Below are 17,327 nucleotides of genomic sequence, written 5' to 3' on the forward strand. Positions count from 1 at the left end.
AAAAATGTGGAACGCTTCACGATTAGCGTGTCATCGAGCAGAGCCATGCTAATCTTCTCTGTGGCGTTCAATTTAGAATATGTACTGCCGGCAAGTACTGGCTAAATTAAGAAGGACATCAGATGTTGAAGAGAGTAGTTGGCGACATGATGAACAACTGGAGCGGCGTCAACACAAGACTTGAAGCTGATCTGGCTTTTCTTTCAGCGTCATGGCGTGACGCGCGAGAGGCTCCGTGGCAAGTACTAGAAGAGAGTCACAGCGTGATACCAGCGCGAGCGTCATGGCTAGCGCGGAGCGTCAAGGTGAGCGAGTGAAGCGTGAGCCGCGAAGAGCAAGACGCGCTCCTGGCGCGAGACAAGAGAAAAGGCCAACACCTCAAATCGGGGAAGACGAACCAAAGCCACTAAACACTCTCTAGACGACAGACGCTCTGTATCGTTCCCGAAGCAGGAGACGAAGGTGAAAGTCTGTACCTCTTAACAGGCAGATTCGACTCTTGAAAACTTCATGAGAGCATCCAGCTGTTGTTGCAAACCCAAAAAAAGTTCAACGTTGGAGAAGCCACTCTCTCGGGAGAAGGGATGAACCTGAGAGAAGGAAAAGGGCGAGAAGGTATACTTCCTTCCACAGGGAAGAAGGGCTCCCTTGCCTTAGCGCGACAGGGGGTCGAGTAAGTGATCATTCGAAAAACACTTTATTCTCTTCTGCAGAGGAATATCCACGCAAATTTCGGGAAGAGTACGTTCAGAGGAAGAGGACGTTGAAAAACGTCCTCTCCTCTAAGCTTCTCTTAAGAGGGCGAGAGTCCAACCGAGCTCCAACCCGTGGCGGGAGGACGTGTGTCGGAGGACGAGAAGCAATCCTTCAGGATGCGTGCCGAGCACGATCCTGGCAGCCTGGGTAGCGTCATCAGGACCTGCCGGGGACGCCAGATCGGTGGAAGCCCCAGTAACCCTCATGCGGCTTTCGACATGCCCCTCCCTGGTCCTGGGAGTTCGACAGAGGTCCAGGCCTAGAAGCATTATAGGGCCGATCTGACGCCCCCTCCACAACACTAGGGGCACTAGCACTAACACTATGCGTTTGAATTGCATTCACTTTAGTTTCAAGAGCACGTTGACTCAACACGAGCCAGGGAATTACCTTCTCTGCAGCAACAAACTACAGGGTTAGTAATAACAATACTACAGGGTTACTAGTAGGAGAAAACCCTGACTGTCCAACTAAGGATGCACTCTAGAGGAAGATTTCCTCAGCCTATCACGCTCCAATTTAAGCATAAGGCTTCATATTTCTTCCACTCACCCTCAGACAATCCTCACATTCATTACAAAACCGATTATCATAGAGCATTGAACACCCTACATATCATACATAAAGAGTGAGGAACTATCAAAGTCTTCGATAGCCTCACCTTACATTCACCCAAGCTACAGACTCGATAGCTGAGGAAGACATCTTAATTATAAGAAAAGTCAAAAGCAAAATCAAAACGGTCCACAAAGAGCGTATGCCAAGTCACAGATCCAGTTGAATACCAAAAAACAACCAAAATACTTAAATGACAACAAATTTCGAAATCCAAATGGCGGAGGAACTGACAACAGGTGTGTTGACAGTCCAAGAAACAGAGAAAATCTGAATAGAAAATGGAATGGTTCCTGATACCCGCCTCCCAGCCGGCGGATGGGTACTAACCACATCTGACCGGCCACTGCGTGCCTCTAAATTTGAAATTCTGTCGGACCTTCGAGAATACAGCTATATCTGGCAGGTAAGTCTCATGAACAAACAGAAGGATTCTATGCACCACAGCAAACTGAAACACTGACTTTGGGACTGAGCCAGACCGGTTAAAAGAAGCGATAAATTCTGAAATCATGATTTTTAGCCAAACCCTTAATTATTGAAACCGAACCCGTCCAGGAGGAAGTTAACCCCCTAATACCTTCTCCTCACAACATAATGCAGAAGACAATTATCACACCTAGAACTTGATCCTGACTAACATTATCTATTGGTAAGAAATTTAGTTTACAAATTTTCCAGCCTGGCAAAAGGTGGCACTAGTATCAAATGCAGAAATTACCTCACTCAAAAGTTGCAATATTCTGAACCCATCACTGTAAAAAATGAGCATTGACAAAGGGCTGGTTCTTTGAATGGGAGCTGAAAAGGAAGAAAGAGAATCCTAACACACTACTAAACCTATCTTGAAATGTTGAAGAAGATTGCAAGCGGATACTTTTCCAGGTACTAAGAATCCCTATCAGATATTCTGTTTGATATCAGCTTCAACTGATCTGCTAAATCCATCAAATGATCTGTCCCAGAAGCCTGAGACACTTGATGACAATGTACAATCTGACCTGTGCAACAACTAAATTTGATGATGAATGTAATTTCTCCATCTCTTGTGCCTTCCAGTCGCAACAACAGTCATACAATAGTCTGCAAATTGCACTGCATAACCTTCCTACATACCTGAAGAATGTCTATCGTGTCTCAAGGTACTCATCTGTCTCTGGCAGGAAGAATCAAGCCATTTAAGCGCCAGCATCCACAGTAGTAGGGGCAGTCCAAGTCGACGTCAAGCTGAAGGCACTGTAGTCAGAATGTTAATGTTTTTTGTAAGAAAGTTCAGTCCATGATGACCAATCGAGACCACCAGTGAGTCAATTCAAAGACGTTCCACATCGAAGATATCCAGAAAATAAGAAGAAAAAACTGGTAAATAAAGTTTGGTACTCACAGAATTTGTTGCCATAATACAAATATATTGTCAAGTTAAAATTACCAGAAGGAAAACAACCTTCCAGAACTCCCAAAGCAAGTGACAAAATTAAACATGTCAGGGCACACCTTGTCAGCTTGCAAATGTTAGCTCAAGTGACTGTTTTACCTGCAGGTTTCACTATATTTCCAATTGTGGTTGCACTGAAATTGCCCTATAAAAGTGTTCAGGAGTATGTTTTACATCACAATTTAAATCATGAATCTTTATCAACCTAAAAGACTTAGCAACCTTTACTAGCTGCATTTTTGTATCAAATCTTAAAAATAAAAGTTAGCATTTATCTGTAGAATATGAATTTAAACATATAAGTCTGACCCTTTATCTCAAGAATACTTACAATTTGTTAGTCTTTGTAACATACTGTAGTCCCTTTTCAATCTGTGAAGACTAAAAACGCAAGTTTGCAAAACAAAACAGGATTGCAAATAAATGCAAATTTTTGTATATTAACCTGGCTTTTCATTGCTAACATGAACTGAAAACAATGCCTTTCAAAATTGTTTCAGGTATAAAAGTGATAAAACACAATTGAATTTTCCCACATTGATTTTGAATAAAGATTTTCATTAAAATTGTTCTTTAATTCTGTAAGATTTCAAAAGGTCTTATTTTCATCAGAAAATTGTGTCAAGATATAGTTTCGTTTAGTAATTTAAAGTCTTTGGAGACTGGCACATAATATTTATTCTATTAACCTTAAATTGGCCAATAGCATTAAAATATTAATTTATAGAATCTGGAAAGGCAAAATTTTGCTCAAGCCAAAGCCCCAACTTAACAAAATAAAAACAAAATGATATTTTAATGATAAAATAAAGTTTGTTCATACTTACCTGGCAGATATATATATAGCTGTATTCTCCGAAATCCGACAGAATTTCAAAACTCAAGGGCACACGCAGTGTGGCCAGGTGGTTAGTACCCATTCCCGCGCTGGGAGGCGGGAATCAGAACCATTCCCATTTTCTATTCAGATTTTCTAGTGCCACTGTCTCCTGAGGGGAGGAGGGTGGGCACTATCTTAATATATATATGCCAGGTAAGTATGAACAAACCTTATTTTATCATTAAAATATCATTTTGTTCATGAAACTTACCTGTCAGATATATATATAGCTGAATCCCACCATTGGAGGTGGGCAGAGACAGAATAGGATTGAGAAACAAAACAATGTAGATGATTACACATCTTGGTTCCTTACCTGTTAGCATAGCTGACTTCGTGATTACTGTCACCCAAGTCTGCGTCTGCTTTACTGGAGTTTCCAACAAGGTAGAGACCTATAAAGTTGGAGAGTTCCAGATGACCTGTCAACGGGACGTGACCACTATGTGACCAGATCATGGCCCCATACAGAAGGAAAAAGAGACAAAAACCAACCACCTGACCTACCAAACATCTGACTAGTTAAAAACTAAGGAAAGGAAGACTGCCCATCTCACAGTCTACCCACAACCATAAAAACACAACCAAAAATTTTTAAAACTATTCCTAACCATACATTAAAGGATAGGATGGGTACTGCCTCTTCTCCCAAGATCGTACCAGCCAAACGTATGGTCCCAATGAACAGCAAGACTCATATGTTGTTCTTACGTCCTTTGGGTAATGAGAGGCGAACACAGAATTACTTCTCCAAAAGGTGGCATTCAAGAATATCGTTCAGAGCCATGTTCTTTTGAAAGGCTACTGACGCAGCGACAGCCCTTACCTCATGAGCTTTAACTTTCAAAAGTTCAAGTCACCTTCTGACAACTCTTATGAGCTTCTTGAATGGTGGACTTTCAAGAAGAAAGCCAGCGCATTCTTTGACATGGGGAAGTCAGGTCTCTCACCGAACACCATAACCTATCCGAAGACCTCTAGACTCTTTGTCTTGTCTAAGTAGAACTTTAGAGCCCTGACAGGGCACAGGACTCTTTCTGGTTCCTGACCCAGAATCTCCAGCCAAACCTTTGATTTCAAAGGACTTGGGCCAGGGTGAGACGGGTTCTCATTCTTGGCAAGAAAAAGGATTGAAGAGAAATACACCGCATTAGTACCTTTAAAACCAATATGACTTAGATAATGGCTTGAATCTCACTGAATCTCTTTGCAGTCGCCAGAGCAACTAAAAAGAAAGTCTTTTTGTTAATGTTCTCAAAGAAGCAGCAGACAGAGGTTCAAAAGGGCTTGCATCAGGAACTTAAGAACTACATCCAAATTCCAAGAAGGAACCTGAAAAACTGAGGCACCTTAGTCGTCTCGAACGGATCTAATGAGGTCATGAAGAGGTCCGTATTGTTGGCGATATCTAATCCTCTGTGCCTTAAAGACCGACAAAAATATACTCTTATATCCCTTAATAGTGGAGACTGCCAGTTTAAACTTCCTGAAGAAAAAGAAGGAAGTCTGCAATCTGGCTCACAGTGGTCGAGGAAGAGGAAATCCTCTACTTTACACCACTGTCTAAAATCGCCCACTTCGACTGGTAAACTTTGATCGAAGATGTTCTCCTGGCTCTCGCGATAGCTCTTGCCACTGCTCTCGAAAAACCTCTTGCTCTTGCCAGCATTTACGATAGTCTGAACACAGTCAGACCGAGCAGGAGAGGTTTTGATGGTATCGTTCGAAATGGGGCTGTCTGCCTGGACGAAGAGGCAACACCCTGGAAAAGTCCACCAGCAGCCACATTACCTCCGGAACCACTCCAAGGCCAATACGGAGCGCCAAGGTCATCCTTTTCTTAACGACGCTAACTTCCTGACCACTGGCCAGGATCTTGAAGGGAGGGGCTATAGGTCCAGAAGACCAGTCCCAAAGAAGGGCGTCTATTGACACTGCTCCTGGATCCAGGACAGGAGGAAATCCCTGTTGTCTTCCACAGGTCTACTAAACCCATAAACCCCCTCAGTTTTTGACACCTCCTGGTTCAGGTCCACTTGTCGGGAGCAGTTGATGACGAGACTGAGAAGGTCCGCTCACGTTCTGAACGCCTGCAATGAACCTCGTGGATCGTAATTTTTTGTTCCCGAACATGAGTCCAAAACAGGATCTCTTTCGCTAGGACGAACAGGGAACGGGATTGAGTGCCTCCTGCTTTTTTGAGGTAAGCTAGAGCTGTGGTATTGTCCGAATTTACCTGGACTTTGGACTGAAACTTGATCTTCGAAGAATTGAAGGGCTAGAAAAATCGCCCCAATTCTTTGAGATTTATATGCCAGGTCACCTGTTCCCCTCTCCAGGTGCCTGACACTTCCTCCCCAATGTTGCTCCCACCTTCCGACATTGACGCGTGGAGAACAACACTAGGTCTGGGTTCTGAAGGCTGAGAAACACCTTCTGCAAAGCTTTGATGGATCGAACCACCACCTGAGATGCTCCTTCACTAAGGGAAAGATTGAGAGACAACTTCCAGATTTTTGTCCCCAGTTGTCTTGCAGGAAGAACTGAAGAGGGTCTGAGATGGTCTCCCAGGGAAACAAACTTCTCCAGTGAGAAATGGTCCCCAGCAGACTCATCCATTCCCTCACCGAACATGTTTCTTTCCCTAGGAAGGCTGGAAACTTTTTCTTAGCACAGCAGTTGACGTTCTCGGGGATGGAAAAGCCCAAGCCACTGAGTCCATCTGAATCCCCAGATACACGATGGACTGTGTTGGGGATCAGATGGGACTTTTCTTGGTTGACCAGCAGGCCCCATTCCTTCGTCAGGTTCAAAGTCAAAGTGAAGATCCTCCAGACACCTCTCCCGATGACGCCGATCAGCCAATCGTCCAAGTAGAGCGAAACACGACCACCCCGCCAGATGCAGCCACCTTTGCTACATTTTCATGATGACCGTGAAAATCATGGGAGCTGTGGACAGGTTTTCAAAGAGCTCTGAATTGATACACCTTTCCCCTCAAGACAAACCTCAGGAACTTCCTTGACTGAGGATGTATCGGTGCGTGGAAGTACGCGTCCTGAAGGTCGAGGGAAACCATCCAATCCCCTGGTCTTAAGGCTCCCAGAACAGACTGGGCCGTCTCCATCTTGAAAGTTTCTTTCAGTGAGATGGTTCAGGCTGCTGACATCCAGCACAGGTCTCCAACTTCCCGACTGTTTCGGGACCAGAACAGCCTGTTGTAAAGCCGGAATCCAGGTCTAAGACCTGTTCTACTGCTCTCTTGACGAGCATTTGCCGCAGCAGGTCGACAGGATCTCTTGTTTCTCTGGACCGTATGATGGAGAGGTCCAAGGGTTTCAGGCTTAAGGGAGGGAGAAAGGAAAGGGATCTTGTATCCTTTTTCTAAAAACCGAAAGGGACCAACTGTCTGCCCCTCTCACTTTCCAGGCTCGGCAAAATGAAAGCCTGGCACCCACCTTGGTTTCTGGAGGAGAATCATCACTTCTTGCCCCTACCTCTAGCAAACTTTTCCTCTGCGAGAGGTTCTTTCCTCAGAAGAAGGCTTTAAGATGATCCGCACGAAGGGCTTCTTCATCTTGGGAGACTGCTGACCAGGAAAAGAACGTCGTCGAGGTCACGGAACCGCAGGGCGTATTTTGATGACTGAGCCAACAGGTCCTGTGTGTCTTCTTGCAAGCTTGCAGCGATGTCCTTTACCATCGAAGCTGGAAAAGATGACTGAAAGGGGAGCAAACAACAGTTCTCCTTCTGTAAGGAGGCCGACGACTTTGAAACCGCAGAAATGACTTTCTTCTTGCACTCCAGTCGCAAGTGCGAGGCCAAATCTTCAGAACCATCTCGGACCGCTTGTCCATGCAAGACAAGATGCTCAAAAGGTCCGAGACTAGATCGAGTCCTGACTCAGCCTGCAGGTCCAAAGCCCAAGGCACCAGTCAATGTAGTTGAAAACTTCTATCGTCTTGAAAAGTATCTTTCAAATGGTGGTCCATCTCCGTAAGAGTCCAGGGAACCTTGGCCGTGACAGATGAGACCTTTGAATCAACGAGAGGCGAAGTCTCCCTTAGATTGGAAGGAAGACGTAAGCCCAAGTCTTCTCCGGTCTCATACCACATAAAGCTTTTCCCAAGAGTCTTGAAGGGGGCAGGGCAAAGAAGACTTGCCTTGAGCCTTCCTGGAGTCCATCCACAAATGGACTTTCTTGAAGGCCCTCTTAGTGGAACAGCGTTTAGTCATCTTCAGAAACCAGAGGACTTTCCCTGGATAATTAGTCGAAGTCAGTTGAGAAGGAGGGAGAGAGGTACTGCCGAGAAACTTGTCCCCAAACAATTCCTTCAAAAGCCTGACAAGAATCTGGAAAAGAAGAAGAGGACTGATCCTTAATCTCTTCTTCAGACGCTAGACAGAGTCTATCTCCAAACATGGGCGGGAAAAGATGCAGAGAGAAGTTGAAGAGGAAACACGCCGCAGGGACTTCTGCTTGGAAGAGGAACTGGCATGCTTGCAGGGAGAACCAGGAACCACTTGAGAGATTCAGCAATTGCAGGTGGAGCGTCTTGAAGGGAGTCATGAACGTCCATCGGGGCGTCATGCCTGGCAGCATGACGAGCTTGAGCGCCCAATCGAGCTCTTCCACGCCTGGCAGCATGACGAACGTCAGGATCGTCATGGCCTTAGAGCGCGTCGCCTGGCAAGCCCTAACGAACGTCTTGATCGATATAAGCGTCGTACGCATGGGAGCCTGACGGCGTCATCAACAAAAAAAGAACATGACGTCTAGAACGAGAAGGAGAGGAGGACGTCCTGGGTGACGTCAAAGACGGTCCTCCCTCAACACCCTCGGGGGAGCGAGAGTCTTCAGGTTCCTTCCCGACGAGCAGGCTCTCTAAGCAGACGAAGGTGACGAACGAGGAGCAGGAGAAGGAGAACGCCTGATCTCTTCACTGGAAGTCTAACATCCTTCCGATTTACATGACCTGGACTCTCTCTCTGCAATGAATGAGGAGAAGTTGCTGCTGCATGGAGGCAATAGCAGTCCCTCGTTGGTTTTGCCTCTCTGGAGAATTACTGAACCTGGAGGAGAGAGGACGAGGGACGTCCTAATCCTCTTCTCCAATGAGGAGGGAGCTTTCTTTGGAGGATTAAAAGCTCAAACACGTCATTCTTCGGATGACGTTGCTCTAGTACTTCTTTTGCGGCGGGGAACTTGCTCCACAAACTCTGGCGAGGAGCACAGAGTAGGAGAGAGAGCACGTGAAGCGTCCTCCTCCCTAAAGCTTCTCTTAAGAGGGCGAGTACAGTGACGGTTTCCAACCCCTCGTGGGAGGACGTGTCAGAAGATTAAGCAGTCCTTCAGGACACAAAAACGATGCTCGCACCTGGGCAGCCTGGGAACGTCTCAGGACATGCCGAAGGGACGCCAGACCGGTGGGGTTCCCCGTAACCCTCCTTCAACCTTTTTTTATGCTATCTCTCCTGAGTCCTGGGAGTCCGCAGAGGTCCAGGCCTAGAGGCATGATGGGGCCGGTCTGACGCCCTCCACTACACTTATATATACACTTTACAACACTTCACTTTCTTGGAGAGCTGACACCTGTAGATTCTAATGCAAAAATGATTCCATCATGGCGAAACATTTAGTCTCCACTGGCACGATCTCAGGGCTGGAGACAAAACCACAGGGTTAGGTTCTAAAGGTACAGGGGAGCCGACATCAACACTTTCAGATACTCCTACACTTCTGGAGGAAGACCTCCTCATGATCACGCCCAACTTCCTCACATATTTATCATGTTCCTCCATTCATTTTCAGACAAAGAAGCACATTCATCACACCTATCATTCAACATGCATATATGCTTCCTACAGTTAGAACAAACAGTGTGAGGTCAACCCGCAGCTTCGGCAACCTCACCTTTACATTCAGACATCACACACACACTGGACGGTTGGCAAAGAGCTAGACCCAGACATAATGATAATCTAAATCAAAACCCAAAGAAAAGTCAAAAAATGCAATATGCCGATCTACGATCCAAAGTCAAAATACCAAAAGACAATCAGATACTCAAGAAAAAAGCAAATCCTATGACGGAGGTGCAGACAACAGTTGTTGACAACACCGGCGACAGAGAAATCTGAATAGAAAATGGGAATGGTTCCTGATACCCGCCTCCCAGCGGCGGGAATGGGTACTAACCACCTGATCTACTTGTGTTTTCGTCTCTTTGAATTCTGATCGGGACTTCAGAGAATACAGCTATATATATCTGACATTACCATGTTTCCCAACAAAATAAGTTTTGTTTCTAAAATACCTCTCAGTTAAACTTACTGTTTCTTAATGCCATGACTAGGCAGTTGGCATACTCAAATAAATAACCAGATCACTTGGCTATCATCCTGACAGTATTAAAGACAGCTTGATTCCCAAACTCTGATAATAGTATGGAAGGTAGTGCAGCTAGACAAATCCAATGCAGCCAAGTAAAGTATACTTGGTTGCAATGGTAAAACCAAACCTTAATAAAATCTACATTCTTCCTGGATTCATTTCCATACACGGTGGCTTTCACACTGAGGGACTAAGGTCTTTGTTATGAGGAATGCAATGATTTCAGGTTCAGTGTGTATAAGGGACTACCAGTGGTAAGATGTTGTCTGAAATTTTTTCAGGTTTTGAAAAAAATTTGTTTTCCTTAATGATATAAAGGTATGATTATTTGAATCTTTATTTACCTTTATTTTCTTCTATTTGGGATGTTAACCTGGCATTTTTAAAAAGTGTGAAAGATTCTCTTCTTAGGTTCCTCCAGTTGACTACCCTTACTAAATATTTAACTTTCCCTTTATCTGAGATTAAAGAAATTGCTGCATAAGCCTACATCCTGTATTTTAAAATCTGAAAACTTTAACCGAATCCAAATTATCACATCTGTTTTCCCAAGAAACAAAATTTGGGCATTTTATACATTTTCAAATGCAACCAATCCTTATGTTTTACTTTCCTAGTGAATGTAAAAGCTCAGTGGAACTATTTTTTCTCACTCACTTGCCTGAAAAATATTAAACAAAGAGTACAGACCATTAATCTATTTTTCTGGAAAGTTTTAGTTGTTACCATCACTTATCTTAACAAATCTTCAATTGCCTAACAGGGCATGGGAAGTGCTTTCTCTTATCTAAAGACCTCTTCCCAGGTGTTACACCTGGTAGGAAAGTCCATTTCTAATCTAAATAAATCTTCAGCCGCCCTTACAGGACAGGAAGGTTGCTGTTAATACCTCATTAAAGATCAAATTCGGAATTCTTATACTTCTTGGTAAAAACTTAAAACCTTAACATCATTCTTAGCTCTGGATTACAGAATTTAAAGGTTGTCCCTTTCCAACAAATAGACCTTAGTCACGTGGCTTGCAATTAACTAACTTTCTGTGGCACTGGATTAGTGCAAACAAAAGCTGATTTTCATAGTTACATCGCTTTAGCCATTGTTTCACTGATTCTAAAAAAGGTTCAAGGAGCTGCTGATAAAATTTAAACAGACAATCAAAATTACAGGGTTGATACTCAAGTTCTCAACTTCAGCTCTCAGTGATCTCAATACCTCCTTAAAGGTGTGGATCACTAGACAGCTCCAAAGTGTACACAATGTAATACAGAAAAGGTGATGGATCTATAACCTTGAGCACCCCGACACCCCACCAGACTCCTGTTTACCAATCTAAACAACTGATTCCAGCTCTAGTAAAGATAAAGCTAAATAAAAGATGAAGGTTTATATTGAAACACACAAGCTTTGTTAATTGTGTATTCAAATCTTCGATGGATGTCTCTTCCAGATAGAACAATGAATTCCGTAGATCTATTGTAAATCCAACTTGGAAGGTTTATTTCTCATTTTATGTATGCCTCTCGACCATGCAGTTAACCATTTTCTAATAATGCATAAGCATTAGTGGAAACTAGTTAGGAATTATTTATATTAGTAGGGTCTTTCCCTGGTTTGGAGATGGTAATATCTATGGCATTATACAATAAGTCTGAAAACCATGAGCTACAATTATTGATTATGAAATTATAAAATCATTGATTTCTTTTACAGATATCTGATCATTACAAAACGTTATCTCTTATAAGAAGCAGATTTGTTAGTTTGAAAAGGCATACACATCTTCATACTGAATTTTCTTTGAAATATATATTGTCCATCATTTTAAAATTTGGAAGTTTGATTCAAAAACTGGCCACTATTTTACAAAATTTTGCTAAATCCTTGTTTCTAAGCTTCATTACCCCAAAAACTTTCTGGAACTGCAAGATTAATGACCTCCATATAGGGTCAAGAATAATTGCATATTTCAATAAAATCGTTCAGATGATGAAACAAGCATGAAATTTTGCCATTATTTCTTTAAAGATTTGTCTATCAGAAAAGCACTGATGGAAAAATTTAATATGGCATATTCAAGATCTCCAGTAGAGCATTTTACACTAATTTTTCACAGCAGTGTGCATGTATTTGCTTCAACAAAGGTAACCTCTTTAGACTATTTCACCTAAACATGATGTTTCTGGAACTTCCCAGATTATAAGAAGTCCTTTAAATATCCAGGCTATATAGTGTTGCTCATGAAAAGGTGTCATCAATTACTTGATACTGGGAAATAATGCCATCTTCAAAAGTGTTGTTTTAAGCAAGCCCATCTTGAAATTTGGTAAATAAGCTCCCTAATTGATTCCATCTCTTTCGAATAACTGCTCAATTTTGAAGAAAATAATAAATGTAATCTGATGTTTGACTAGGAAATTTATGGACATCACTGCTGTGTAACTCAGCATGGGGTTCAGTGCCATTTAACAAAAGGTAGTCTTAACATAGTAGTAAGAGTATGAACACCGTTTTATGGCAAAAATGCATTATAAACAGCCCATTTATATAAGTTATTTGATCTCACATCAGGAAGGGCAAAGATCTGCAGAGCAGCCACAAGTTTTTACAACCCATGTTAGAGATCCTGCCTTGCATTTGTTTACTGGCCCCATTCTTGAGGATAGTATCCTTAGTCACCACCCTAAGACTTAAAAATTGAAGGAAGATCGGGCTCAAATGTATTGACAGAACCTGTTGCTCAGTGGCTAATGTCACTTCAAGAGGTTAAAATCACTTCGGCTTAAACCATGACCCTCACAAATCAGCCAAGAACCTCACTTAAAATAATGTCTGAGCAGAGGTAAATCAAAACTGGATGTTTGTTATCTTTAAGTTAGGAAATAATGTTGTATGCATGAATCTACCTCCAGACTTGCAGTTTGTCCAAGAATGATTTAATACATCAATTATTGGAGATCCACATTCTCCAGAGTTCAGTGAGATTGGACAGCACTGCATTCTGCAAGTGTAGTACTAATAGACAATACAACAGGCCAGGAAAAACAACTACTATTGGTGATAAATTGGTCACTGGCACTAAATGAACCTGAGCCAGATGTACAGCCGACCGTCCACACTGACACCAAGCTCATCAAATGAGTCCAGGAGGAGAACAGGTGAGCAGTTTGCATGGCTCAAGACCTACAGCACCTGCAAATGATGTCACTGACAGGTATACTAGAGGGCCTTGACAGCCAGTGCGTGAATGTGCATGTAATGCTTAGTGATGAAACAAATCCTTGCTAGGATTTGAAGTGGGATTCATGAGACTTTGATTGACTGAATACGGCAGTCTTTGGGGCACTGCTTAACACACAAAACTGTCCTACCTGAGAGCCTTGAAGGCTCAAAGAGGAGACCTAAAACTACTTAATGTGTAAACCTGTTCTGACATAATGAAATAAGAAAACACACTTAAAACCTCCTGGGTTCAAATGCAAATCACTTGTCGAAAGGCAAGATTGATTAATCCTGCAGCACAACTTCTACTTGAGTCAATTGGTTTTGTTTAGCTGCTCAAGATGTAACATTCAACCCTGCAAAGAATATTTCAAAATTCCAAAGCAGGCTCATAAAGTTGGCAGGTGACTGGATTACTAACGCATTTCAAAGATCTGATACCAGCTGGTGCCACAAATTCACTAGACTTTCAGAGCAGTTATCATTGTACTGAGCAAAGCTCAAGAAAAGATAAAACTCAATCATTCTAAATAAAGACTTGCACAAATTCTCTGCCCCTGTATTAGTCCAGAGCACCTGTGCCTCCCTAAGAGCATGTCTCTTCAAAGATCAAGGCAAGTAGCAGAAAGCTGAGACACTGACCAAGACAGATTTGGAGCTGGTAAAGTGCCTGTATCATAAGAGGTAACTCTCTGCTACTAAAAAACAACAGGAAGATAGAGAGCTAGCAGACTTAAAGAAGTTTATGCACCAGAGTAAGAGAAATCTCATCAAAACATTTGAATTGGAAGGAGCAGCTGAAATACTGAAGATCAGAGACCTTGTCTCTAAAGACATCTCTTCCTCCATTAAATCTGACAAAATAAGCGCAATGTCCAGCAAACACCAAATAATGAAGGAGACTCCTCCGTTCAAAATACTTTTGTGCCAGAGAAGGAGGCAAGTTCACAGCAGCCAAATGATGGACAAATCTCCAGCTAAATTGCAAGGGAGGCAGGGAAACCTTCTGAAGTGGCTCACCTGAGTGACCCAAGAGATGACTGGAAGCTTCAGGGCACCAAAGAAAATGGGAAAGTGGGAGGAGGGGGATAAGGAGCAACAGCGGACACTTCAACACTGCTGCCTCATCCAAAAGCTGACTTTCAGACTAAGAAGCACCCCAGATGACCCATCCTTCCTTAGAAAGCAAAAGCATAAGCCACAACAGCATCTGGATTAGAAACAACAGAAGATTCTGTAACACATACGACTGGAAAGAGAAACATTAACAAGTCAGAAGGAAGAAACTCATGCAGCAGAAGATATAGCAGGGCAAGCTCAAACAGGTGCATTTCAAGGAGAAAGAGGAATAGCAGACAGGGTTTACAATGAGAAGTAGATTTAGAAGAGAATGGTTTAACTATCAAATGAATCAACATAATATAAGAATTACAAATGTCACAACAGACACATTTTTGATACCATAGCCAGATACCCATCCTCAAAGGAGTTGCCAATCTCTTCCTAGCAAAGCAGGGGGCGGGTGGAATTCTGCAGACAGCAATGGGGCACACGGAAGATATTGGTAAAAACCAGTGGTTTGCAGATGAAACTGGCATCAGAGTAAAGACTATTCATATATGAGAAGTGAAAACTAAAATTAAACTATGGAGGTAGAGCCAAGAGAAAGACTGAACTTGCTCACTACCAGTCACACTGCAAGTGTAAGGGACACAGCAGATGAAAACTCAGCCTCTGGGGTTCAATTTAACAGGCATTTGTGTACATGCCTTAAAAGCAAACAATGGTAGTGGGATTAGAGCTTTTAATTGGCCAACCTGCTTTTCCAACTCTTTTTCCCACATTATTAATTCACTGCAAAGGAAGTTGGGTTTGGAAGATGTGATATAAATGTTGGCTCAAGAAACACAGATTCAATATTTGGATTTTCAGTCACAGATGGAATGAACTACTTCTTTTGGAGAACAGGATGATCCTTCGTTGGCTTCACTAATATGTCAGCCATCTTCCTCATTGCACTCTGGTCTGTCCAAGAGTTCACTAATCCCTGATTTCTGCTCCAAATATATTTGACTGTCCATTTGTCGCCATCATCATAACACCACCTCGCTAAGTACATGTTTTAAGACCAGTGAAGAGTTTTATTTCCTGAAAGTTTTAATCAGTAGACTTATTTTTGTTGAAACTGGGAGCCAGTAGGTCTCCGGCAAGACAAGAATTAAGAGTAGATCACTAAGTTATGCTGTAAGACAACACACCATGTTTCCACCTCATGTCTGACAAAGCAATACAGTAACTATCATTAAAACAATATTAGATAATTGCAACATTGAAACACATTTTCAGGAAGGGTAAATCAGGTTATCTGTATCTTCATTGCAACAATGAAATCTGCCAGCCAGATAGTAGTTTCTACAATCAAGTTTGACTTACAAGGCTTGGTTTTACTAAAGGGTACAGAAGTTTTTCTTTGTAGTATTTTATAATCAAACTAAATGGATTTTGTTATATAAAAAGTTCTCTAGTTATTCTTAATGTTGGAGTTCTTTTCAAGTGTAAAAGAAAATACACTCATGCAGTTCTACTTCCAATGGACATCAGTCCGCCGATAGTAATGTCATAGGTTTTGTGAAAAATTTTTGTAACGCTTGTCATTTTCCTATGGGAATGAAAAAGTACTTTTTTCTCATGGTGAGTGTTTGCTTAACAATTTAAAAATCTTACGAGATGTTGATTTTATATAAATCTGGTACATTAATTCCACAAATAATGACTTTAATTATGTACTAACTAATAAACCACGTAATCAAAAGTTATGAAATGTATAGAAATACATTATGTTGCGTTTACCATTTAGATTACTTTAAGAGTTTGGTTAGCATTTGAGGGTAAATCCTTTAAGGCAATGTTTTCTTTTTGTAGTAATTAGATATTAGTTAATGTTTTAACATTATTGTACTACTATTTTATGGATATGACCCACTGATCATGTTACTAACGCGCATACTATGGACATGTACTTGTATGGCATGTCATTTTGCTTTAATTTGAAATGCTTGGTTACTTATATAGTGTTACAGGTAGTAACACTGCAGTTTTAATAAACACTTGTTCCTTTATCATTACATATTATTATGCATGACCCACAGATTACCTGTGCCACAGCAAATTGCTCAATATGCCTTTTGCCTGTTGAAATGGCTCATAACTACCTGGCCTGAACCATCCCCTGAAGGAATAAAGGAGAATTTGGTTGGTTGCTGGACATGTGTGAAATATGAAACATACTCTTATGAGTTATAGATTCCAGTAGTTTCACTATCTGAAGGTGACTACATCATTCCAGCAGAACTTGGCAGTGTGTTCAACCCTTCTCCAGCAGAATCCACATTTGGGGCCAATACTCCAAAAAGCATCAGAACTATGATTCCACTGCAACTCTTGCTGCTGGAGGCAAAGAGTCTTTCCTTAGAGAGAGGTCACTGAGACCCGATAGTTCCTGGATATGCTAGCCAATGAAATGTCCTTCTGAATCTGGATGATCTCGAGGACAGACTTCTTTACTTTATGAGAGAAATTCCATCAGTAGCATAGCTGGTTTTAACAGGGGCATGTGGCCCCACTTTTATGGTCTGAGTTACTAAATGACAGATCTAGGAAAAAAGCTTGAAAAAAATAGAGAAAGTGACAAAATATCATACGAAAAGGGCAAAGATTAATGGGATAAAACTAAATTTAGATAATCCACCTTGGTCACAAAAAGATTAATTCAACCTACGAGAGAGAGAGAGAGAGAGAGATGGCAACCCAATGACTTAGGGGAAAACAGATACTTAATGCAGATTGGGCTTATTAAATTAAAAAGTGGAGAGTCGCATGATCATAAAACAGCAAGATCATATTCTCATTAAATGTTTGTCCATACTCTTGCAGAGACAATCACTAGTTCTGTATTTAATTCTGCTGGCAGGAAATGGCTACTACTCTAGATTTGTTAGAAGTGCATGTATATCAACGAAGCAGCAACA

General features: G+C 41.9%; 1 pseudogene; it reads right to left on the reverse strand.

Annotated features, from left to right (window-relative positions):
* LOC136834017 (U6 spliceosomal RNA) lies at positions 1 to 98 on the reverse strand (annotated as a pseudogene).
* Positions 99 to 17,327: the final 17,229 nt, after the last annotated feature.

This window comes from Macrobrachium rosenbergii, chromosome 52, assembly GCF_040412425.1.
Source record: "Macrobrachium rosenbergii isolate ZJJX-2024 chromosome 52, ASM4041242v1, whole genome shotgun sequence".
NCBI classification, from domain to species: Eukaryota; Metazoa; Arthropoda; class Malacostraca; order Decapoda; family Palaemonidae; genus Macrobrachium; species Macrobrachium rosenbergii.